Raw genomic sequence first — 25,550 nt, 5'->3', positions numbered from 1 at the left:
GTCTGTGTTGGTGTTGGTATAATAAGTTAATAAAAGCATTAAAAAGGGAGAACAAAGGAAAGGGGGCTCGATGTGAGAGAGGAAATGGTTTGGGGGCCCTCCCTCAATTGGTTGGAAGGATAAAGCCTGGGTTTGGAGTTGGGAGTTTGCAGTTATGTGAAATATAAATAAAGCAACATGCTGGAGAAAGAGTCAGAGAGCAATGTTTGAATGTCTGTTTGAATCCAAGGCTACAGCTAAGAGAGAAAAAACTAAAGACTGTAGGGGTGTTAATGCTGTGAATGCCCCCCATAGGTTCAGGGTGTATATAATGTGTAAATAAACCACATATCCTAAAAATGCCACACTCTCTGCTGTGCCTCATTCCAAAAGGAAACAGAAATCCTGGCTGAGCATCTGAAGACCTGGGAATCTAACACCACGTAGAGATTTGGGTTGTGGGCAAGAATCAGTATGTCTGCTCTTAAATTATATTCCCATTTGTAAAGCACAAAGAAAGGGAAGGGGAAATATAATAACGTATTTCTGACACAATCGTTTAAATTTGGCCTGGAAAGATGAGACAAAATGAGATAAGGAAAGTGACATGGACAAATAACAAGAGGTAATATTTAGCACTGCCAACAAATTAGAAATGTCTTTCCGTGTTGGCAGAGACATTACTCATGCCTCATTTTAGTTTATCAAGCATAATGGTTGGTGCTATTCTTCCATCTGTTGGCAAGACAAGGAGACCAACTCATGCAATTTTTGTTCTTTCATGTTATTTTTGAATACAGTGTAAGTAGTGGAAGGGTACCCCCTCCCTAGGTTTCTTCTTTCCATGTCAGAATTTCAATAGGCCAGTGCTATTATCAAACACGTTCCTTTCCTCCCTGTCTTCAGACCAAAGGGCTGTATTTCCAGTATTTTCTTCTTGTTGTTTATTATTGTAAGCCAAAATGTCATGTAGCTAAGAGGAAATGAAAACTTCTGTTAGGAAAGACACACAAGTGACTATCTTCCCTTTAATTATCCAAAGAACTATAATTAATGTGCCCACTTGTCAAACCACCTCATGGACATGCATAGTACACAATCTAATCTAATGAGAAAGTCTGTGAAAGGTAATATAATCGAGCCTTTAAGCCTGGTGCTCTTAAACTGTTTTGGATCACAACCCCATCACCTGCAGCCAATCTTGGATTGCGGTGAATCATTGCCCAAAACATCTGAAGGATACAAGGTTGGAGAAGCCTGCTAAAAATATATTACCTCCAGCAATCACAACTAGACTTGGGAATCAGAAACCAGCAAGTGTCATCACTTTTTTCTCTCCAGTTTTCACAGTCGGCATTTCAGACATATGAGCAGGCTAAAAGGCCAATTAGGTCAGACTACTTTAGTCACAAAACCTGTAATGGTACAAAGGGGATCCTAGTTTATAGGGGGGGGAATGTACCAAGGATGGTGGCATTAATGGTCTTGCTGCTAATTCTACTTCCTCGTGCAATATGCAAACCTTCCATTGTTAAATGCCATGTCCAAGATCCATACACTCCACTTCATCAGTATCGCCAGGAAGGAGACCTCATCATTGGTGGCATCGCCTCTCACAGCATCATCATCTCCATTTCAATAGCCTTCACCGCAAAACCCCTACCAACATTGCTTGAAGAGCTAAAGTAAGAACTGGATAATTTCTCTTCTACATTTTGATTCTTTCTTTGGACACTGGAGATAAAGGTTTTAGAGGAAGGGTGGCTAAACTGCAGCTGTGCAGTGGTTGTTGGGTGCCATTTGTTCCATCAATAATAATGGACATTGTAGTAAAGCAAAATCTGGAGGGCCACAGTTCTCTACCCTTGTCCTAGAGGCAGAACTACTGTTTGGGTCAAAAGATATGTGATGTGGGAGAAATGTGGTCAAGAAGATCTCCACTAGTTTTCCCCACTGAATTAAACATTCAGGTATTATATGTAGACATGTAATATTGTTGTGGAAATAACTAACGATGATAGAGAACTGAGTTGTGATTAATTCACGAAGTGTTGCATGCCCTTCTGATAGAAAATGAAACTCCCTTTTTAGTGTAGTGCCAAAGAATTACCAGCACATCCTGGCCTTGCAGTTTGCAGTGAAGGAGATCAACGAAAACCCTCAGCTCTTACCCAATGTCACTTTAGGCTTCCACATCTATGACAGCTATTTCAATGCCAAATGGACCTCTCATGCCACAATGTTACTCATATCCACACTGAAAACATTTGTCCCCAACTACATCTGTGACATCAATGAAAACTTGATAGCCATCATTGGGGGACTGGACTCCCAAACTTCTCTTCATGTGGCAACAATCTTGGATATCTATAAGGTTCCACAGGTGAGATATATATATATCTGTCAAGTAAAGGGAACTTAACACATCCGGATTTGGATAAATAAATGTGCACATTTCAGATAATCAGGTGGGCCCTCCTAACTGCAGATCAAAGCTAAGAAATAAAGTCTTGATAGCACGTACATTTTTGCTTCAGACATCCCATTTTGCCTTGCCATTGCCTGATATGTGATAACAGCTGATTGGCAGGTGAGTGTCACTTGGCTTAGCAAAAATATCATGGGCAGATCACATGGCAAGGATTTGAAGGCAAACTGGAAAATGGCCTAATAATTCTCATAATACACAAATCTAATATATAACAAACTATATATTACAATAAGGGACGCGGGTGGCACTGAGGGTTAAACCACAGAGCCTAGGATCAGAAGGTCGGCGGTTTGAATCCCCACGATGGGGTGAGCTCCCGTTGATCGGTCCCTGCTCCTGCCAACCCAGCAGTTCGAAAGCACATCAAAAGTGCAAGTAGATAAATACGTACTGCTCCGGCGGGAAGGTAAACGGCATTTTCGTGTGCTGCTCTGGTTCGCCAGAAGCGGCTTTGTCATGCTGGCCACATGACTCAGAAGCTGTATGCCGGCTCCGTCGGCCTATAGAGTGAGATGAGCGCACAACCCCAGAGTCGGTCACGACTGGACCTAACGGTCAGGGGTACCTTTAACTTTATATATATTACAATAATCAGTTATTGCTGATTCTCTCTCTTTCTCCTCCTACCACAACTATGATTAGCTCATATATGGCCCTGCTCCAGTGATGAATGATAAAACTCCAGGCCTTTTCTTCTACCAGATGATGCCCAAGGAAGTCCACCAGTATAAGGGGATCCTGTCTTTGCTTCTGTATTTCCGGTGGATATGGATTGGGATCCTTACTTTCTATGATGAGAATGCAGAAAGATTTGTGGAAACTGTGGTTCCCCTTTTTTCCCAGAGTGGCATCTGTTTTGCCTTCATAGAAAGAAGTCACATATTAACTTATGTCACTGAAATTAACAATATATTTAAATTGGGGGCAAAAATACATGACAAAATAAATGATAGCAAAGCCAATGTAGTGTTGGTGTATGGAGAATCATATGCTCTGGCATTTTTTAGATGGTTGCCTTATCTATCAGAACTGGAGCAAAGTTCAAATAAGCCAAAAGGTAAAGTGTGGATTATGACAGCCCAGGTGGAGCTCACTTCTTTTGTCTATCAACGGACTTGGGATACAGAAATACTCCATGGGGTTCTCTCATTCACAACTCACTCTAATGATCCACCAGGATTTCATCAATTTGTCAAGAGCAAAACCCCTTCCAGCCCAAAAGGAGATGGCTTCATTTTGGACTTCTGGCAACAGGCATTTGGCTGTGTATTTCCAAATCGAGTTGTTGGCAGTGTGAAGGGGGATATTTGCACTGGGCAAGAGAAGCTGGAGAATCTTCCTGGTCCTTTCTTTGAAATGAGCATGACCAGCCACAGCTACAACATCTACAATGCTTTCTATGCTGTGGCCCATGCTTTACATGCCATGTCTTCATCCCGAGTCAAACACAGACCAGTAATGATCAGTGGAGGAGTGAAGTTTCAGAATCAATTGCTGTGGCAGGTAATGGGCTGAACACCCTGAAAGAGGTTCAAAACATGTTCTGTTTACTTTTCTATCTATTGTCACTTTCCTATGTAACCCCAGCAAGGGTCACCAATGTCGGTGCAGCAATGCTCTTGAACAGGGGTCAGCAATCTTTTTCAGCATGGGGCCGTCCACTGTCCCTCAGACCTTGTGGGGGGCTGAACTATATTTGGGGTGGATGAATGATTTCCTTTGTGCCACAAATAACCCAGAGATGCATTTTAGATAAAAGCATGCTTTCTACTCATGTAAAAACACGCTGATTCCCAGACCATCCCCAGGCCGGATATAGAAGGCGATTGGGCCGGATCTGGCCCCCGGGCCTTAGTTTGCCTACCCATGCTCTTGAAATCTTCCCCATCTCAATGGGGAATTTTGCCCTGTTCTTAATTCCATAATAATAGAGCATCCACTTTTTGTTAATAAAGCTTTTATGGCTCTGTGTGCAGTTGCTGTAATTTAAAATGAACTTCAAAATTTGAGAAAGTCTTGGCTTAAATATTATAGATATAAAAATAGAAAGAATAAAAAAAAACTGCTTTACTCCAATGTTGATATTTCAAAACAATTCCAAAAATTATGGAGAAAAGTAAAACCTTTGTCAGGATATTGGGATATTCCATAAATTGGACAAAATCAGAGATTTTACCAATAGGGCCAAGGGCTACATTGTATAGAAACCATCAATTTAGGATGTGCAAACACTTTATTAAATACTTGGGTATAATGATTTCATCATATATAGACCAAATTGTTAAAATAAATTTGAATCAAATTATAAATGAGATTTCTTTTGATACTGAAAGGTGGGGACCTCTAAACCTCTCCCTTTGGGGAAAGGTTAATGTCCTCAAAATGAATGTTGCTCCAAAGCTTTTATGCATTCTAAGAGGATTAACAAAATATATTCCCAAACTATACTTCCAAAAAATAAATCAAGTATTTAGATAATGCCTGTGGGGTACAAAGCCACCAAAAATATTACTACATAAAATGCAACTTCCAAATAAGGAAGGCAGCTTTGGGTTCCCAAATCTTACCTGTTGAGTAAGACTAATTATTGAAGAGCTAGCAGGAATCCCAATTGGGCTACTCTTAAATATAGTTTCTTTGAACCTCTTGTAGGGTGGACTAAACTCGGCTCCAATTTTATGAAATTTCCTATTATCCTGGAGACTATTAAAGCACCTATAAAAATTTGGATGAATATAAATAAAAATAATAAGGATGACCCCTATCAGCATGAGAAATTAACAATACGGGCCAACCCAAAATTAAAAATTGGAAATCAAGTAATAATTTGGCAAAATTGGATGAAGAAAAGGTATTTTGACATTGAATCAATTAATTGATTAAAATTACAAATTTGTGGAGTATAAGACTTTGCAAGTAAAGTACGGATTAACCAGTGAAACACAATGGCAATACATCCAATTGAAACCTATGTTGGAAAGGCAGTTTGGCCCTGACACTATTGCAGCATCGGAAACACCCATGCTGCTACAAGATTTAATCTCTGCAACAAAAACAAAAAACCGTACACTTGCAATATGTACACTCTACTCAACAGGAAGAAATACCATTTAGAATATGATAGACAAAAATGGAGTGAAGAGTTAGGGGTACAGATAACAAATGATAAATGGGAGTCAAATATAAAATCAACAGAAATAGCCTCTATGGATCTAAGACTAAGACTTATTCAACAGAAAATAATATTCAGAGTCCACTGGACTCCAGCAAAACTATACCAGAAGAAAATAACAAGTGTAAACAATTGCTGGAGATGTGGGAGTAAAAATGTGAACTTAATACACATGTTGAATAACTGCCCGATTATAATATCATTTTGGTGCGAGGTGAGCATATTTATAACAAGAGTAATAAAAAGAAATTGTTATTTACGGGAACTGAATTTAATTCTAAATTATATTCCGGAAATGTGGGAGATTTCAAGGGGTCAAAAAAAAAATGATGTACTGTGCTATATTGGAAGCAAAGAAACTTGTTTTGATGAACTAGAAGAGCCACAAAAAGATTCCATTGAGCACATGGATTGATAATATGGACAGATTAGCTACATACGAAAGAATTGCATGTTGACACAAAATAAGAATAGATAAATATGAAGAAATCTGGAAAGAATATTTAAGTGATAAGGTGGATAGTGGTGGGAAGTAGAGGGAGGAGAGAGAGGTGGGAGAGTATTGTTGTTTTTTTAAAAAAGGTATAGTCATAGGTATATCAGTGTATCCAAATCTGAATTGTGCTAATTGTGCTATTACTGTTATTATGGTGTTTGTAGTATATGTGCTATTACTGTTATTATGGTGTTTGTAGTATATGTCCTTTGCAGTTGATGTTTGTATTGAAAAATTGATGAAATATCTTTTTTTAAAAAAAATTGCCATGAAAGTGAACATCATGGTTCTCCCTAGCTGAATTGAAGCCTTTCTATACTTTCTCTTTCTCTTTCTTTTTCTTTCTAGCTCCATCATTTTCTGAGGGGTATCTCATTTAACAACAGCGCTAGAGATACGATTTCCTTGGACCAGAATGGGGAGATATTGGCTGGATTTGATATTACCAATTGGATTCTTTCCTCCAACCAATCCTTTCAGAGAGTGAAGGTAGGAGGGGTGGATTCCCTGGCTCCTCCACAGCAAGCATTGACCATTAATGAGGGAGCCATCAAATGGCACCATTGGTTTAACCAGGTAGGATGCAACAATCAGCCCTTTGTAACATAGAACACTTTAACATAACAAAAAATATAATTTCATTGTACATTGTTCAGCCTTTATAAAACTGGATTAAAAATAGCACTAGCTATGTATTTTATATATATATATATATATATATATATATATATATATATATATTTATTTAAAAAAATTTGGATGCAAATGCACAAATAATAAACAACCTTACTTATATCATAACGTGGTTTCATCACTTCTTTGGACTCCCTCACGTCTCCCGCTCCCATTTACATCGTTAAAAGGTTTTTCCAAGCAAATTATCAACTTGTTTACGATCTTATATCCACTCATTTAAATATAATCTAGCAATTCTCCAAAAGGTTTATGTTTTCTTTAATCTCACTTATCATCAAATTCAAATCTAATTTAGTGGTGGCCAATTTTTTATAATCTAGCATCCTTCTTAACATTCAACCAAATTACAATGTTTTTGTAAATACGTCTTAAATTTCTTCCAGTCTTCCTCAATCCTCTCTTCTCCCAGGTCTCGGATTCTGCCAGTCATCTCGGCCAGTTGCATATAGTTCATCAGCTGCATCTGCCACTCTTCCAGTGTGGGTAGATCTTGAGTTTTCCAGTTCTTAGCGATGAGTATCCTTGCTGCCGTTGTTGCATACATAAAAAATGTTCGGTCCTTCTTTAGCACCTTCTGGCCGACAATACCCAGAAGGAAGGCCTCTGGTTTCTTAGTGAAGGTATACTTAAATACCTTTTTCAACTCATTATATATCATTTCCCAGAAGGCCTTCACTTTAGGGCATGTCCACCAGAGGTGAAAGAATGTTCCTTCATTTTCTTTACATTTCCAACATTTATTATCAGACGAATGGTATATTTTGGCAAGTTTAACTGGGGTCATGTACCATCTATATATCATTTTCATTACATTTTCCTTCAGAGCATTACATGCGGTGAAGTTCAGCCCAGTGGTCCACAACCTTTCCCAGTCCTCAAACATAATGTTATGCCCAATGTCCTGTGCCCACTTTATCATAGCCGATTTAACCATTTCGTCTTGTGTATTCCATTTTAACAGCAAGTTATACATTCTAGATAGTACCTTAGTCTTTGGTTCTAACAATTCTGTTTCCAACTTCGATTTCTCCACCTGGAACCCTAACTTTTTGTCATTTTTAAAGACTTCTTTAATCTGAGCGTAATGTAACCAGTCTCGCACTTTATCCTTCATTTTCTCCAAACTCTGCAATTTCCAATTGTCTCCATCTTTTTCTAATATTTCCCAATATTTTGGCCATTTGGCCAAAAATAGCACTAGCTATGTATTAACGTTATAAGCTAAATGCACAACCTCTATACTGGTTCCTGTTACACTGAAAATGAATATATGAATTGACAATATAAAGAAGTGAATTCTAAAAAGATTTTGTTGATATTCAATATATTGTTATGAGCTTGAAGTATTAGTTTGGGTGAAACCCAGGTTCCCTGTGCTGAACTAGTTTAAATAAAGCCGTAATTTTAAATGTTTAAATAAAGCCATATATCTTAAAGACACTGTGGTCTCCACTGACTTTCAATAAAAGGAAATCAAACCCCTGCGTAAATCACCCCAGATTCTCTCACTGCTCAGAAGCTGCTATGCCATATAACAATATAAATACAAATTATACCCAATGGGCCAACCTAGATAGTATCTGAAATATGTGGGCTACCACACATTTGTGCCGATGTCCCATATTTATGACAATCCTTTGATAAGGAACAAACATGATGTGACATCAACTTTTACTTAAGTCCCATAACAAAAGCCTAATCCCTATAACCTCTGGTTGTTATATTCCTAGACAGAAGTAAAGAACAAAGTAAGGTCTTTGGTGTTTAAAATGTTCTGTACAATATCATCAACAAGGGAGTCCTTACACCTCCCTGTACCTTGGTACCCTCTGGCAGTCACTAAGGATCATTTTCAAGGGCATCTGAATGCTCTCCCTTTGATACTGATATAAAGCCCACAGTTGAATAGCTCAGTGGACAGTTACCTGCCATCACTTATAGAGCAGTGGCTCTCTATTGTGGCTTGCTAAAAGACTCAAGGCAAGGATGTGTGATGATAATATAATACAGATTGCACAAAAACACATTGGATCACACCACACAGTTTGTTTAATTCACAAGATAATTTTAAAAATAGAATTGCATTAAGATAAAAAATAAAAGGTTGCTTCTAGCTCCCATATGCTTTAATGGGCAAGGAATACATTAATTCAATTGTTCGTTTCTCAAAAATCTATTAATAGTTTTATAAAAAAGTAAAGCATTAGTCATGTTTGAACCACTCTGACCTTTGTCAACCAATGAAAGTGTGTCATTCTTGACAAGCCTGAACAAATTGCATCAGTGGTTTTCACCAAAATTAGAAAGAAACCTATCTTTGGCTTGCAGGTAGAAATATTTCAGTAAAACAGGGATCCATTTGGAATTGTAGTTCCAAACATCTGGAGGGCTGAAGTTTGCCTGTGCTTGTTATATAGAGGATATAAAAAACATTACTATCCACAAAAGTAACTGCAAAAAACCAACAATTTATTGGAATTTGCACATTGAGTCAATGGAAAATGCCAGAAAATGAGTCAAAATGGAATTGAAACAACCTATTAAATGAATTCCTGAAATGAATGCTGTTGTTCTTTTGCAAATCTCTTTTAAGGAAGAGCTTAACTTTTCCTTTTAGCTTTTCTTTGAACCCACTTATTTTAAACATATATCTCTCTCTCATTTGTGTATTAGACACAGCCTAAGTCTGTATGTACTGAGAGCTGCCATCCTGGTTTTTGCAGGAAAGTGAAGGAGGGGGAAGCATTTTGCTGCTATGATTGCATCCCATGTACAGAAGGGAAGATTTCAGACAAAGAGGGTAAGAAATTTACTGCATATATTTATAGCTTGTTGCCTCTAATCGAGAACATGCATATGAAATCATGCATTCACCAAGATTCCATTTGACAGTTTATGAAATATTGAGAAATCTTGCTGAAGAGATTGAAAGTGTGTGTGTGTGCGCGCGCGTGATAATTTGTGATTGTGGATGTTGAATGCTGTTAATAAGGAAGAATCCTATAGAAAGATCCACCAAGATTAGTATAAAGTGGATTTTCAGATGAGCCAGGAGGGTTCTGTAACAGCTGGAAGTATGTAATCATACCGCCCTCATCCAGGCTTACAAATAATATATTTTTCCTTAAAATAATATTTGAATGTGCATTTACTTTCTGTTAACATATTTAAACATGTATTCTGATGCACTTCAACTTCAGAGAATTGTGTCGTAATGTTTGATGAAGTGTGAAACAGAAAACAGTTAAAAGGTGTTGATTAGGTCATCAAATGTAGAAATTTGCAAAGACTGAATTATACTATCATTCCTTAATTAAAGAGAAAGTAAGTGTGAGCAACTACCAAGCGTGGGCAAGGTTCTGAAGCGAGTGGTCACAGACCAGACCGAGGTGGTTTTGGAAGAAACTGATCTTCTGGATCCATTTCAATTGGGGTTTAGGACTGGTTATGGCACAGAAACTCCTTTATGATGACCTCTATCAAGAGAGAGACAAGGGAAACATGTCCCTGTTCATTCTTCTCAACCTCTCAGCAGCTTTCAACACCATCAACCATTGTATTCTTGTGGAGCGGCTCTCTGAACTAGGGTTGGGTGGCACTGCTTTGAGGCGGTTCCAGTCCTACTTGGATGGTCGTTCCCAGAGGGTCTTACTTGGGGGATGCTTTTCAGCCCCGTGGAACCTTCAATGTGGGGTTCCACAGGGCTCAATCCTACCCAACATGTTGTTTAACATCTATATGAAACCGCTGGGTGGGGTTATTCAGAGGTTCGGAGTACGTTGTCAGCAGTATGCTGATGACACTCAGCTCTATTTCTCCTTTACATCTGCAGATGAGGCAGTGGAAGTGCTGGACCAGTGTCTTGCCTTGGTAATGGACTGGATGAGAGCCAACAAACTGAAGTTCAATCCAGAAAAGACTGAGGCACTGTTAGTAGGTGGTTCCCTAGACAAGATGGCTGGGAGGTCACCTGCTCCTGATGGGGTTATACTTCCTCTGAAGGAGCAGATTCGTAGCATGGGGGTACTCCTCAGGCTGTCGCTCAGGGCTCAGGTGGCCTCAGTGGCCCAGAATGCCTTCCATCAGTTTCAGCTGGTGATCCAGCTTATGCCCCTTTCCGGACAGGGATACCCTAACTACTGTTGTCTACGCTCTAGTAACTTCAAGGTTATATTACTGCAATGTGTTATGTGTAGGACAGCCTCTGAAGATGGTTCAGAAACTTCAGATAGTGCAGAATTCAGAGGCCAGGTTGCTCACTGGAGCCAGACAGTTTGAGCATATTACACCGATCCTGGTCCAACTGCTACCAATTAGTTTCCGGGCCCAATTTGAAGTGCTAGTTTTGACCTATAAAGCCTTAAATGACTCAGGACCGAATACCTCAAGGACTGCCTCTTCCCATATGAACCTACCCGGTCCCTGAGATCATCTTCTGAGGCCCTCTTTCGTGTGTCTCCTCCTCAAGAGGTTCGGAGGGTGGCTACACGAGAATGCCTTCTCTGCAGTGGCTCCCCATCTATGGAATGCCTTCTTAACCAGGCCGTTGGTTGATCTTATTCTGAGACCTCCAGATATAGGGGGGGGGTATAAATTGAATGAATATGAATAATAGAACAGTGAAAGGAAATTTTGAGTTGGCTTCTGGCTGTAAATCAAGAAGTGTCGTTGTGGCCCTCGTGCTTTTGGTCTCAATCAGTATTCTACATCGGATAGGTGAAATGGGCATGGGTCTATCATTTTTAATCTTTATTGTTTGTAACTCCTTGAACACTCTTTAAATCATTTTAATTATGTATTATCAAGGTCCTACTTTAATTTTTAAAAACTGGTCCAAAATGTTGAAATAAAAAAAATAGAGGAAGAGTGGTGGCATGTTGGTCATAATTTTGGGATTAAACACCATGTTTTTCTTTCACAGACATGAATGACTGCTATGAATGTGAAGATGAAAAGTATCCAAACAAACATAAGACTATATGTATTCCCAAACGTGCAACCTTCTTATCCTTTGAAGAACCTCTGGGCCTCAGCTTAGCCTGTTCTGCTCTTTCCTTTGCTTTCATTACAGCACTGGTACTAGAAATATTTGTGAAGCACAGGGACACTCCCATTGTGAAAGCCAACAACCGGGACCTCACCTACGCTCTGCTCATCTCCCTCTTGCTTTGCTTCCTTTCTGCATTACTGTTCATCGGATATCCTGATAAGGTGACATGTCTCCTTCGTCAAACTGCTTTTGGCATCATCTTCTCAGTGGCTGTTTCTTGTGTGTTGGCAAAAACCATCACTGTGGTTCTGGCTTTCATGGCCACAAAACCAGGATCCCAGATGAGGAAGTGGGTGGGGAAAGGACTGGCAAACTCTATTGTCCTTTCCTGCTCCCTTATCCAAGCACTCATCTGCACTGTATGGCTGGTGATCTCACCTCCATTCCCTAATGTTGATATGAAGTTGGTGGCTGAAGAAATTGTACTGGAGTGCAATGAGGGGACGGTGACCTTCTTTTACTGTGTCTTGGGCTACATGGGCTTCCTAGCTATGGTCAGTTTCACTGTAGCCTTCCTTGCCCGGAAATTACCTGACAGTTTCAACGAAGCCAAGTTCATCACTTTCAGCATGTTGGTCTTTTGCAGTGTTTGGTTATCCTTTGTCCCTTCCTACATGAGCACAAAGGGGAAATACATGGTGGCTGTGGAGATCTTCTCTATCTTAGCCTCCAGTGGTGGGTTGTTGGTTTGCATCTTTTCCCCAAAATGTTACATCATTTTGCTGAAGCCTGAGCTAAACAGTAGGGAACACCTAATAAGAAGAAAATGCTAAAGAAATCAAAAATCTGTTTCACTGGTTATAATATCGAGTAAAGCAATTTGCATGTATCCTTGAAAAGAAGCACCCAGAATCCTTTTCAGGCTACCACTCCGCAGAATTTAACCCTCCTCTAGTGTCTCCTTTCCCTGCTTGCTCTCAACTCTAATTTGAATTCTTAACATGCCAATTAAATATTAGCCCTACCCCCAAATTGCTCTGAGGGTGGATGCAAGGCAGGGCCATTGTTCCCTCAGCCAGCCCAATCCAGGGCCTGTTATGAATTTGGGCTGGGACAATGAGAAGTAGGCTGCATGTAAGATCCTTCCATCCCCAGCATCCAGCAAGTATTAAAATATATAAAATTTAAGCGAGGGTACCTCCCTGTGTTGAGATGATTGCCTGGGTGATGGGCCATTAGGAGAACAAAAGAAAGGAGGCTGTATGAAAGAAATGAAATGGTTGGGGCTCCTCCCTCAATTGGTTGGAAGGAGAAAGCCTGGGTTTAGATGTGACATGGAAATAAAGCAGCAAGCTTGAGAAAGAGTCACAGAGCAATGTTTGATATCTGTTTGAATCCAAAGGCTACAGCTATGACAAAAACTACATCTTTAAGGGGTGCTAATGCTGTGAACACATCCATCATAGGCACAGGTCGTATATATGTGGAAATAAACCATATATCCTAAAAACGCCACCATCTTTGCTGTGCCTCATTTCAAAAGGAATCACAAAGGCTGGGTGAGCATATGAAGCCCCAGGAATCTCACACCACATAGAGATCAGGGTGGTGTGCAAGAATAAGTATAAACAAAACAAATTCCTTCCAGTAGCACCTTAAAGACCAACTAAGTCAGTTCTTGGTATGAGCTTTCGTGTGCATGCACACTTCTTCAGATATGGTATCTGAAGAAGTGTGCATGCACACGAAAGCTCATACCAAGAACTGACTTAGTTGGTCTTTAAGGTGCTACTGGAAGGAATTTGTTTTGTTTTGACTATGGCAGACCAACACGGCTACCTATCTGTAACAAGAATAAGTATGTCTGCCATTAAACTGTACTCCCGTTTGTAAAGCACAAAGGAAGGGAAAGGGAGAAAAGAAAGACGTATTTCTGGTACAACAGTTTAAATTTAGGCAATGAAAGAAGTGACAAAATGAGATAAGAAAAAAGAGACACAAGAAGAGGTAATATTGAGCACTGCCAACGAATTAGAAATGTGTTTCCGTGTTGGTGGAGACATTGCAAATGCCTCATTTTAGTTTCTCCGGCATAAAAACTGGAGTTTTTCTCCCATTCATTGGCAAGACAAGGACACAAACTGCTTTCATGTACTTTCATGTGAACTTTGCATGCAATGTAAGTAGTGGTAGAAACCTTTCTGTAGGTTTCTTATTTCCAGGTCAGAATTTCAAGAAGCCAGTGCTGTGATCAAACATGTTCATTTTCTCCCTCTCTTGAGACCAAAGGGTTGTCTTTTCAGAAGTTTCTTTCTTATAGTTCATTATTGTAAGCCCAAATCACATGCAGCTAAGAGGAAATTAAAACTTTTGTTAAGAAAGGCACACAAGTGACTATCCTCCCTTCAATTATCAAAAGAACTATAATTAATGTTCCCTCTTGTCTAACCACCTCATGGACTTGCACAGAACACTATCAAAGCTAATGAGAAAGTCTGTGAAAGGTACCATAATTGAGCCTTTCAAAGCCTGGTGCCCTTGGACAGTTTTGGATCACAACCCCATCACCTTTAGCCAGCTTTGAATGGTGTGAATTGTAGTCCAAAATATCTGAAGTATACAAGGTTGGAGAAGCCTGATAAAAATATATTACCTCCAGCAAACAGAGCTAGACTTAGGAATCAGAAACCAGCAAGGATCCATCAGTGTCATCGCTTTTCTCTCTTCAGTATTCACAGTCTGGATTTCAGACATAAGAGCAGACTAAAAGGACAATTAGATGAGACTACTTCACTCTCAAAAGCTGTGATAGTACTAGGGGGATCTTAAGAGTATTGGGGGGAAATTGTACTAAAGATGGTGGCATTATTGGTCTTACTTCTGTTTCTACCTTCTCATGTAATATCCAAACCTCAAATTCTTAAATGCCATGTCCATGATCCATATACTCCACTTCATCAGTATCATGAGGAAGGAGACCTCATCATTGGCGGCATAGCCTCTCAAAACATCATTGTTTCTAGTTCAGTACCCTTCTCTGAAAAACCCCTACCAACATTGTTTGAAGGGCTAAAGTAAGAACTGAATAATTTCTCTTATGTATTCTGATTCCTTCTTTGGACACCAGAGCCATTAGTTTTAGGAGAACGGTAGCTAAACTGTGGCTCTGGACTCCATCAGTTCCCATCAACAGCGTCAATTAATAATAATGGGCATTGTAGGATCATTTTCCCCACTAAATCAAACATTCAGGTATCATATGAAGACATGTAATACTTTTGTGGAAATAATTGCATCACCTTTGCTTCCAGGTCCCAAGACAATGAAATAAGGGCAGGACTTATACACAAATTATGAAGCCAGCCTTAAAAATGTAGACCAGGGACATTTTGAAGTCTGCATTCCCCACTCATAGAATTTCACTTCCATCCCTTTTCTACAACTGTTACAAAGAGGATGACTTGTAGTGATACCTGTTCAATAGTTTCCTCAACTGCGAAAATAGTTAAATAATTGCAGTAATAAATAATACTAATGAGGATGATGTAGAACTGAGTTGTGATAGATTTACAAAGAGTTACACGCCCTTCTGATGGAAAATGAAAATCTCTTTTTTTAGTGTGGTGCCAAAGAATTACCAGCACATCCTGGCCTTGCAATTTGCAGTGAAGGAGATCAACGAAAACCCTCAGCTCTTACCCAATGTCACTTTAGGCTTCCGCATCTATGACAGCTATTTCAATGCCAAATGGACCTCTCATGCCACAATGTTGCTCATATCCACACTGGAAACATTTGTCCCCAACTACATCTGTGACATCAATGAAAACTTGATAGCCATCATTGGGGGACTGGACTCCCAAACTTCTCTTCATGTGGCAACAATCTTGGATATCTATAAGGTTCCACAGGTAATATATATATACCTCTGTCAACTTTTGAGAACTTTGCACATCAAGGTAAATTTGGATATATACAGTTCTTTTTTTCTGGGTGGATGCAGGGGTACTCATGCCCCTAAATATTTTGTGAGTATTTGTACTTTTGTCCATTTACTGTATTTATTGTTCTCTATTTGAACTATAAAATCCTGATATTCATGAGTCAAAATAACAGTACCCATAAACTTTTCTTTTTTAAAAAAGCACTGGATATATAAATGTGCACATTTCAAATATCCATGGTTATCCAAGCTAAGAGATAAAGTCTTGATAGCACATATTGTTTTGCTTCAGACGTTCGTTTTGACCTAGCCATTGCCTGCTTTATGATAGCAGCTGATAGGCAGGTGAGTGTCACTTGGCTTAGCAAAAATAGCATGCACAGGCCAAATGGAAAGGATTAGGAGGCCCTGTTTGAAGTTGCCCCAGTGTTGCTCTTAATATATAAATCTAAAAAATAAAAGCTACTTCTGCTTCTGTCTCTTTGTCCTGCTATCACAACTATGTTTAGATGATATATGGCCCTGCTCCAGTGATGAATGATAAAACCCCAGGCCTTTTCTTCTACCAGATGGTGCCCAAGGAAACCCACCAGTATAAGGGAATCCTGTCTTTGCTTCTGCATTTCAGGTGGATATGGATTGGGATCCTTACTTTCTATGATGAGAATGCAGAAAGATTTCTGCAAACTGTGGTTCCATTTTATTCCCAGAGTGGCATCTGTTTTGCCTTCATAGAAAGAAGTGACAAACTTACTTATCTCACGGAAATGAATGATATGTTTAAACTGGGGGTAAAAATTCATGACAAAATAAATGATAGCAAAGCCAATGTAGTGTTGGCTTATGGAGAATCCTATGCTCTGGCATATTTTAGATGGTTGCCTTACCTATCAGAATTGGAACAAAGTTCAAATAAGCCAAAAGGTAAAGTGTGGATTATGACAGCCCAGGTGGAGCTCACTTCTTTTGTTTATCAACGGACATGGGATACAGAAATACTCCATGGGGTTCTCTCATTCTCAACTCACTCTAATGATCCACCAGGATTTTGTCAGTTTGTCAAGAGCAAAACCCCTTCCAACCCGAAAGGAGATGGCTTCATTTTGGACTTCTGGCAACAGGCATTTGGCTGTGTATTTCCAAAGCAAGTTGGTGGCAGTGTGGAGGGGGATATTTGCACTGGGCAAGAGAAGCTGGAGAATCTTCCTGGTCCTTTCTTTGAAATGAGCATGACCAGCCACAGCTACAACATCTACAATGCTGTCTATGCTGTGGCCCATGCTTTACATGCCCTGTCTACATCCCAAGTCAAACATAGACCAGTAATGATCAGGGGAGGAGTGACGTTTCAGAATCAACCGCTGTGGCAGGTACTGGGCTGAAAATCCTTCCTGAAAAAGCTTCAAAAGCCTTTGGTTCTATACCTTTGCTAATTGTAACTTTTCCTATGCAACCATAGCAGGGTTCAGCAATGTGGGGGCAGCAATGTTCTTGAAATCTTCCCCAGGTGCCCCCAAACCACTTCCTCTATTCACTGCCCTTTGGCCATAAGATGCACATGGATGCTTTATCTCTCTTGAAATGCATTTAAAGCCAAATGGGAACTTCTCCACATGCTTTTCCAGCTTAAGATTCAGCCTACTAGACGTCCCTGACTTTTGACATCAGACAGACACATTCACTGTATTCATTTAGGCACCTGCTTAAAATATTTTTGTTTAGGCAAGGCACATATTTTGCGTTCACGTCCCTTGCATTTTACTTCTAAGTTTAAATCTTTTAAATCTCTTCTTTTAAACTGTCGGAACGTAAAGTAGAAATACTGAAAAAGAACAAAAGAAAACGAATTCCATCCAAGTATGATATAGCCAACTTCTAGATTTTGCCTTTATCCCTATTCCTTCTTCAATCTGTTGCTTCAACTATTCATACCGACCTCTTTGATGAGCGTGGGGCTGATTCCCCATTGACCTCTGAAGTTGGAGTATCAAAGGTATATCACATAGCACAGCATATAAAGTCCATAGAGAGCAAAGTGATATACTTTAGACAACAAAATGAACAGAGAACCCACTTTCCTGTTAATAAAGTTTTTAATCACTGTGTGTGCATTTGCTGCTGGAGATCTTAAAAATCTGTATTTGAAATGAACTTCCAAATGTATTAAATTATTGACTTAAATTATAGATATAGAGATAGAGATAGAGATAGATGATATAGATGATATAGATAGATAGATAGATGATAGATAAGATAGATAGATAGATATAGATGTAGATAGATAGATAGATATAGATAGATATAGATATAGATATAGATATAGATATAGATATAGATATAGATATAGATATAGATATAGATATAGATATAGATATAGATAGAGATAGAGAGATAGAGATATAGAGATATAGAGATATAGATATAGATATAGATGAAAACTGCTTTCCTCCAAGGTGGATATTTGGAAACATGACATGAAAGTGAACATCATGATTTTCTCTTGCTGAATTGAAGCCTTATCTATACTTTCTCTTTCTTTTTCTATCAAGCTCCATCATTTTCTGAAGGGTATCTCATTTAACAACAGCGCTGGGGATAAGATTTCCTTGGACCAGAATGGGGAGATATTCGCTGGATTTGATATTACCAATTGGATTGTTTCCTCCAACCAATCCTTTCAGAGAGTGAAGGTAGGAGGGGTGGATTCCCTGGCTCCTCTACAGCAAATGTTGACCATCAATGAGGGAGCTATAAAATGGCACCATTGGTTTAACCAGGTAGGATGCGAACATCAGCCATTTGTTAATGTGAACCTTTAACATAACAAAAAAGATAATTTCACTGTACATTGTTTAACCATTATATCATGGGATTAAAGGTAGAACAAGCTATGAATTGATGTTATAAGCTAAATTTACAGTCTCTATACTGGTTCCCGTTACACTAAAAGTGAATATGTTAACTGACAACTTCAAGAAGTGAATCCTAAATAGATTTTGACGATATCAAATATATTGTTATGCGTTTGGAGGATCAGTCTGGATGAAACCCTGGTTCACATTACAATTCTGGGGTCCTGCATAAGTGTGGGGAGAATACATAAAGGGATGTTTGCTGAACTAGTTCCTTTGTCAAGGTAATGTCTTTGATTGGCTAGTTATGACCTATAGATTGCAGATATAAATATTTCAGTTTAAAAAGGGTCCATATGTCAATTTTCAGCACTTTCTCCACTGTGGCTCTTTTTACAAAATTGGTTTAAAGTTTTGACACATTTGTACACCTCCCAAGGCAGATTATGCATGCCATGTTTCAAGGTTTTAGAATGAGCACTCACACGTTATATTGTGGGTGCCCTTTGCGGAATCACATGAGGTGGTACAGTTCCCAGGGAATTTACTGGCAAACAAGGACTGGCCTGCCTCTCAGTGTTCATTTTTAGAGGTTCACGCCCAGCCTCAGTAGTCAAGTCTCATTACTAGGAAGTGAGGCCAGTCCTATATATATATATATATATAAAAGGGTGGAGCCGACATTATCCAGGCAGTCGGCTCAGGAGCTTCAAGTTAGTTTAATGTTTTATTGTTTGCTCGTTAACTTTTTCTTCCTGTTTAGTGGGTGCTGATGCAGTCTATGGCTGGTTGCTGTTGAAGGACCGGGAAGAAATTTTCCTGCATTGGCAGGTTTTGTCTTCCCCGTAGCAATTAGTCACAACTTTGGAGGTTATGGCCTTGGGTGGAATCCTTTAGTCTTTTCTTCCCTATATGGCGGGGCGGGGGGCTGAAGTGGTGAGTCACACCCCTGCAACGGTGATTCCAGGGTCCCCCTCTTAAAGGGGTTTTATATATGGGTGTCATTGGCCATACATTGAAAGGTCGTCTGTGAACTACCCTGCGTGTGGGGATATGGGCTTGGCTGCCTGCTACACTTACATCTCGCAGAGCACCCCCATATCCCATTTACCCTGATGTGCCCCACTTCCCCCAGCTGGAGGGCTGGGAGGGATACATGCCCAAGGTCTAAGCCAAGGTATTCCTACATTTGGAAGTTTAATAAAGTTGTGGCCTAATTTTAATTCCATATAACGTCAGAGTCTTTATTCCTTCCTTATGATCCCTGGGGGCTGGGGCTGTCGCTGCCTGGTCACGCAATAGCAAGTGTATATCACTGAGACTTTACATTTGTAGACCTCACAAGGCAGATTATGCATGCCATGTTTCAAGGTTTGGAATAACAGGTGTATAACTCCGAGGCTTAATTTGCATTAAGCGACACCACCACAACCCTTTAATGCCACTTTGGCAGAAAGAGCCCTGACTATAGAGGATATTAAAAACATTACTATCCACAAAGGTAACTGCAAAAAAAAACCCCCACCAATTAATTGGAGTTTGCACATTGAGTCAATGGAAAATGCCAGAAAATGAGTCAAAATGGAATTGAAAAGCCCTATTAAATGTATTCCTGAAATGAATGTTGTTGTTCTTTTGCAAATCCCTTTTAAGGAAGAGCTTAACTTCCCCTTTTAGCTTTTCTTTGAGTCCACTTATTTTATACATCTCTCTCTTTCATTTGTGTTCTAGACACAGCCTAAGTCTGTATGTACTGAGAGCTGCCGCCCTGGTTTTTGCAGGAAAGTGAAGGAGGGGGAAGCATTTTGCTGCTACGATTGCATCCCATGTCCAGAAGGGAAGATTTCAGACCAGGAGGGTAAGAAATTTAGTATATATAACATGCATTCATCAAGATTCCTTTTGACAGTTCATGAAATATTGAAAAACCTTGCTGAAAGAGACCTAAGGAAAGTGTGTGTGATAATTTGTGACTGTAGATGCTGAATGCTATTATTAAGAATCCTATAGCAAGATCCACCAGGTTGAACAGGATAAGTATAAAGTGGATTTTCAGATGAGCCAGGAGGTTTCTGTAACAGCTGGAAATTTGTCATTATATGTCCCTCATGCAGGCTGAGGTGAGTGATATGCTTCTTAAACCGGTGTCAGCCTTGAAAGGGAAGGATTACAGGGGTTGAAACCAGGGGGGAAGTGTACTTAGTATACAAATGCATGAAGCCCATTCAGCTTGGTCCCTTGACCTGGAAGCCCCGCGTAAATTAAGCCAGTAAAACACTACAGTGGTACCTCAGATTATGTACTTAATTCGTTCCGGAGGTCCGTACATAACCTGAAACTGTTCTTAACCTGAAGCACCACTTTAGCTAATGGGGCTTCCTGCTGCTGCCGCGCCACCAGAGTACGATTTCTGTTCTCATCCTGAAGCAAAGCTCTTAACCTGAAGCACTATTTTTGGGTTAGCAGAGTCTGTAACCTGAAGCATATGTAACCTTAAGTGTATGTAACCTGAAGTGTATGTAACCCGAGGTACCACTGTATTTTAAAAGCTTGTTTTCTCTCACATAAGCTATGGCTCACTAAACCAGCAGCAGCCATGATCCCGAATGGATTTTGGATCTGGTGTACTTTATGCCAGGGGTCAGCAACCTTTTTCAGCCATGGGCCAGTCCACTGTCCCTCAGACCATGTGGGGGGGACAGACTATATTTTGAAAAAAAAAATAATGAATGAATTCCTATGCCCCACATATAACCCAGAGATGCATTTTAAATAAAAGGACACATTCTACTCATGTAAAAACATGATGATTCCCGGACCGTCCGTGGGCTGGATTAAGAAGGCGATTGGGCCACATCCAGCCCCCAGGCCTTAGTTTGCCTACCCCTGCTTTATGCCATCTTAATTTCTGCTGGGCTTGCATTATGTCATATTGCGTGTGTAGGTCCCCAGGCCACCCCTCAAATAACTTCACACATAACACGTAATTTAGTTTTGGTTTTTGGGCACTATTTTGGCCACAACTTTATTAAAATACAAAATCAGTGAGTGGTTGTTTAGACATTGGTTATGACTATCTGTCCCCCCGCCTGGGACAGAACTGACATCCCGAGGTCCGATCGGTAGCCAGTAGAAGAGAAAGTCAAACTGAGGGTCATTTGAGCTAAGCGTCGGACCCACGCCGCTCACCCCAGCAGCTCCCCGAAAGCTTGCCGGCCCAGATCCTATGACAAGGATTCCCATGACAGGGATTGGGCGGCCCTGGTCCCATGACAGGGATTGGACGAAATCATGGCAAGCCCCAGGATTCCTTTAACGGAATTCCCTTCAGCGCAATGGGAGGGGCAGGCCCAGCCTGACCCCTCCACCACCAGCATATTATAACCAATGCCTAACCGCCACACGAGCTCTAACGCTCGCCGCCAACCACTCACAAACCCAACCATGAACCCAATTTAGTAGCCACCGCATCCAGCCAAACATCATTCCCTAAATCAGAGAGGTGCACTCCATCTGCCCGGTAAAGGGCCCCAGCCTTAAAATTAATGTCTGGGTGCGAAATACCAAACCACCCAGCTCCAATACCTTCACACAAACAGCAGAGTTAATGCGCTTCCTGGCCCTTTCAGCGGCCTCCGGGCGGGAAACACCGCGCCAGGTTTGCCTCTGCAACAGGTGAGACCAAATTATTCTCACTGAAGGTAATAAGGCTGCCAATGCCTCCAAATCCCTTTTGGATTGAGGTGTGCAAAGCAAGGCAATCAATAGTTGCCACATCATTTTTTTCCCCAGCTGCACCACTATGACCATAGGGTGGGGAGGTCCGAGAGCAGCCGGCGACCAATCAGCGGCATAAACTCTCCCCATGACATTCCACGTCTGGAAAACCATGACACTTGCACCTGCTGTGGGAGGCCGGGACACGCTCCCTTTGCAGACTGCCTCGCTCTGCTGCCAGCCCAATGAACGATGCTGTGTCCCACTATCCAGACGCGGACCAGCGTGGGATCTGCAAGGGTTGAAACAAACAAGCATAAGTACCAAACTCAGCATTTTGTTTCGCACTTAACCCTTGAAACCCTTTCCATCTCATCTCCCCAAATCCTTGATCCTGGCGGCTGAGAAGCCCCAATGGGCCGCCATAGTCGCTGCACCTATGCGAAAGGAATGAGGGGCGAAACCAGAGGCTGAGATCCCACAAGCAGAGATGGCCATACGCATGACTTTTGTGAACTGGTGTCGCGCCAAAGGGTGACCATTTTCATGCATGAGTAGGGGGCCGTCCCCAGGAGGCTCAAGGCCAAGTACTTCCTTACATCCTTGACTGGGCATGGGCCCACCTCCCCAGTCGCTGGGAGGCGGACAACTTCCCCCCGACCCAGCTGGTCAGTTTTGGAGTTGCGCACTACAAGTCTCAACTCCAAAAGGGGAACGCATATATCCCGAAGGAGCAACCCACGAGAACCAGCAACTTCTAGGATCAAGCCAGCCCCCAGGGGAATGAAAAGCCAAATGTTTCTGGTATCCAATAACAGGGCAAGGGCCCACCTTACCTGTGACTGGAAGCCTGATGATGGCAACCCAGCCCGCTAGGTCTGACTTAGAGCTCCAGACACTTATGACAAGCTCCAAAGCAGATGAGGAAAAATCCAGAGGCAATAAGCCTCCAAACTCTCAGCCCTGTGCTGGCTCCAACACAATTTCCCCAACCCTCAGTACACCAAAATTACAATGGAATGCTGAAAGAAGTCTCGTCTAGATCTAGAACCAGGAGAGAAGTCTTAACTTGTTGCAGATACTGCATGGTCAAGATTGACCGGCTTCCTGCCTGCAGTCCTGTGAAGGCTAGAGCCTTTTACAACCGTCCGAGACCCTGAGCACGACACACTTTTAGAAGGGTCTCTGAAAAATTAAAGCTTTACTCTGGCAGACATTGCAGCAGACTGAAATCTGATAGTTTTAACAGTGCATCCAATCTGCAGCAGATAGTCCAATTACTGCAGGTCCTGCTCAGAGGATGGAGGCAAGTTCCTCTGAATGGCCGAGGACTCCCAGCTAAACGCTAAGAAATCAGTCCAGGCCTGAAAGCAGAAGGGGAAATGTAAGCTACTACTCCTCTTAATTATCAATGAGAGAGCGAGCAGCTGTCCCATACAGGGACCAATCCTGCAACCTAGGCATTACCGGCACCATACGTTGACCAGCTGAGCTATCCAGGATGATCCCTAAAGACCTGGAACAGCCTCACCCTGATCCCTGGAGAGGTCCAAGGTGATGTCTGAATCATCATCAGAGCCCAGTGATGATTTACCTGCAAGGAGGTGTAAGCATCATCCCTGCTCCGCTTTTTTCCTGCCCCTGAAGACGCTTCCTTCTCGAAGCAGGCACCTGGGGCATCAACAAGTCATCCTCTGCCGGAGAGGCAAGCTCTGGAGGCATCTGCAAAGGCCCTGTCATAGTCTGCAAAAAGAAAAAACCTAAACAATGTGAGGAACAGGTGAAACCAATGCTTTGTGCACACATGGGGATGCTATTCAGGCCAGAAACGCTGCCAGAGGCCATCAAATTCTAGGGCCAAGCCCTAAGATCACCTGCTAGGCCAGACATAAATGTTTCCAATGAGATAACAAACTCGAGGCAGCCCACTGCCTGTCCAGGTACCCCTGCTTGCCCTTTAGCGGGAAGCACCTCCTCAAGAAACCCAAAGTTCTTTTTGGGAGCAATATCACAAGTGGGCCGAACTATCCAGCAACAGAATAGTCCAAAAGGAGCAGCTTGTTTTGTTTTGTGATAACAATGGCTAAGTGGGGGATATGAACCCTGTCTCCCAGGTCCTAGTCCTGCGCTCTAGCCACTAAGCCGCAATGGCTCGTCTCTAAAATGGCAATTGCCACTATCAGGGCAAAACAAACTTGAAGAAAATAAACTTGTTCTGAAACAGCATAGTTAAAGAGCATACACAGAGTGCTCACTGGAGGCACAGAGAGCCTCTGGCTCCACTCTGTCTGCCTAAGATATACATTAGCAACAAGTGAGCCTGCAAACAAACAGATAAATTTTTATAGAGAAAGTGAGTCACATGTCACAGAGACTTAACAATTACTCTACTGCTAACTGTAGCAGGCTTAGGCTTGAATGATATGTGCAGGCCGAGCAGGCCGTGAAGGCCTCCATGCTTCTGCTCTCTGCCTTTTTTGTCTCATTGCAATATTAAAGGAACTCAATATAGTGCTCCCACCCAAAGCTAAATTAAAACTCAACCAACAGCTCTGCATGCACCCAAAATAAAGCCAACCTTTGGGGATACTATAAACGAAGTGATTCTAGCTAAGCTGGGAACAGCCCTGACTAGCCCCACAATTAAACAGGCAAAAATGGGGAAAAACCTCTTTGCAAAAGAAAGCCCCTAATGGGGGCTCTCTCCCTATTGGGAAAGGCAAGCCAAGGAGGATTACGCACAGGCAGTGCTCACAGATACAGGGAGAATCTTCCCACAGGGCAGGGAAAGGGGTGGGGTGAGAAATCAAACAGGAAAAAAGGGAAATTAAATTAATTAAGGGACTAGAGAGGATTAAATAGAAGGGGGGAAATAAAGAAATGTAACAAGACAATGAGAAGATTGCTCCTGATCCGATGCACTCTGCAAAGAGAAAGAGAAACCAGAGTGCACCAATATTTAAAGACCATGGTCCCACCCACCCAATATGCAACATACAATTTGCCCCAGCAACCCGGTTATCCAATCACAATGCCAGGCAACAACTATTAACCTGCCTGGCAACAAGAGGCCTGGCCTGGTGGCCCACACCGCAACACGTGCTCTCATTTATTGGAGAACACGCTTTCTTGGCATGGAATTTCTCCCTAAATGTGATATGTTCTTCTATAGCAGATCTTGAAATCTGTTTTGACACTTTAGCTAGAGTTGACT

General features: G+C 41.2%; 2 long non-coding RNA genes across 2 annotated transcripts in view; both read right to left on the bottom strand.

The window, feature by feature from the left end:
• Positions 1-25,550, bottom strand: part of LOC309326666 — a 271,304-nt gene that overhangs the window by 84,656 nt on the left and 161,098 nt on the right. The gene's annotated exons all lie outside the window — the stretch shown is intronic.
• LOC309326668 lies at positions 21,607-25,276 on the bottom strand. The gene is made up of 2 exons (XR_014150348.1): positions 23,931-25,276; positions 21,607-22,628 (listed from the first exon to the last, which is right to left on the bottom strand). It is a non-coding gene; the product is annotated as an uncharacterized lncRNA (long non-coding RNA).

Source organism: Podarcis erhardii (genome assembly GCF_964252035.2).
Source record: "Podarcis erhardii genome assembly, chromosome: 13".
NCBI lineage: Eukaryota > Metazoa > Chordata > Lepidosauria > Squamata > Lacertidae > Podarcis > Podarcis erhardii.
Note: the sequence above shows the minus strand (reverse complement) of the source record. Positions and strands in the feature narration are given on the sequence as shown.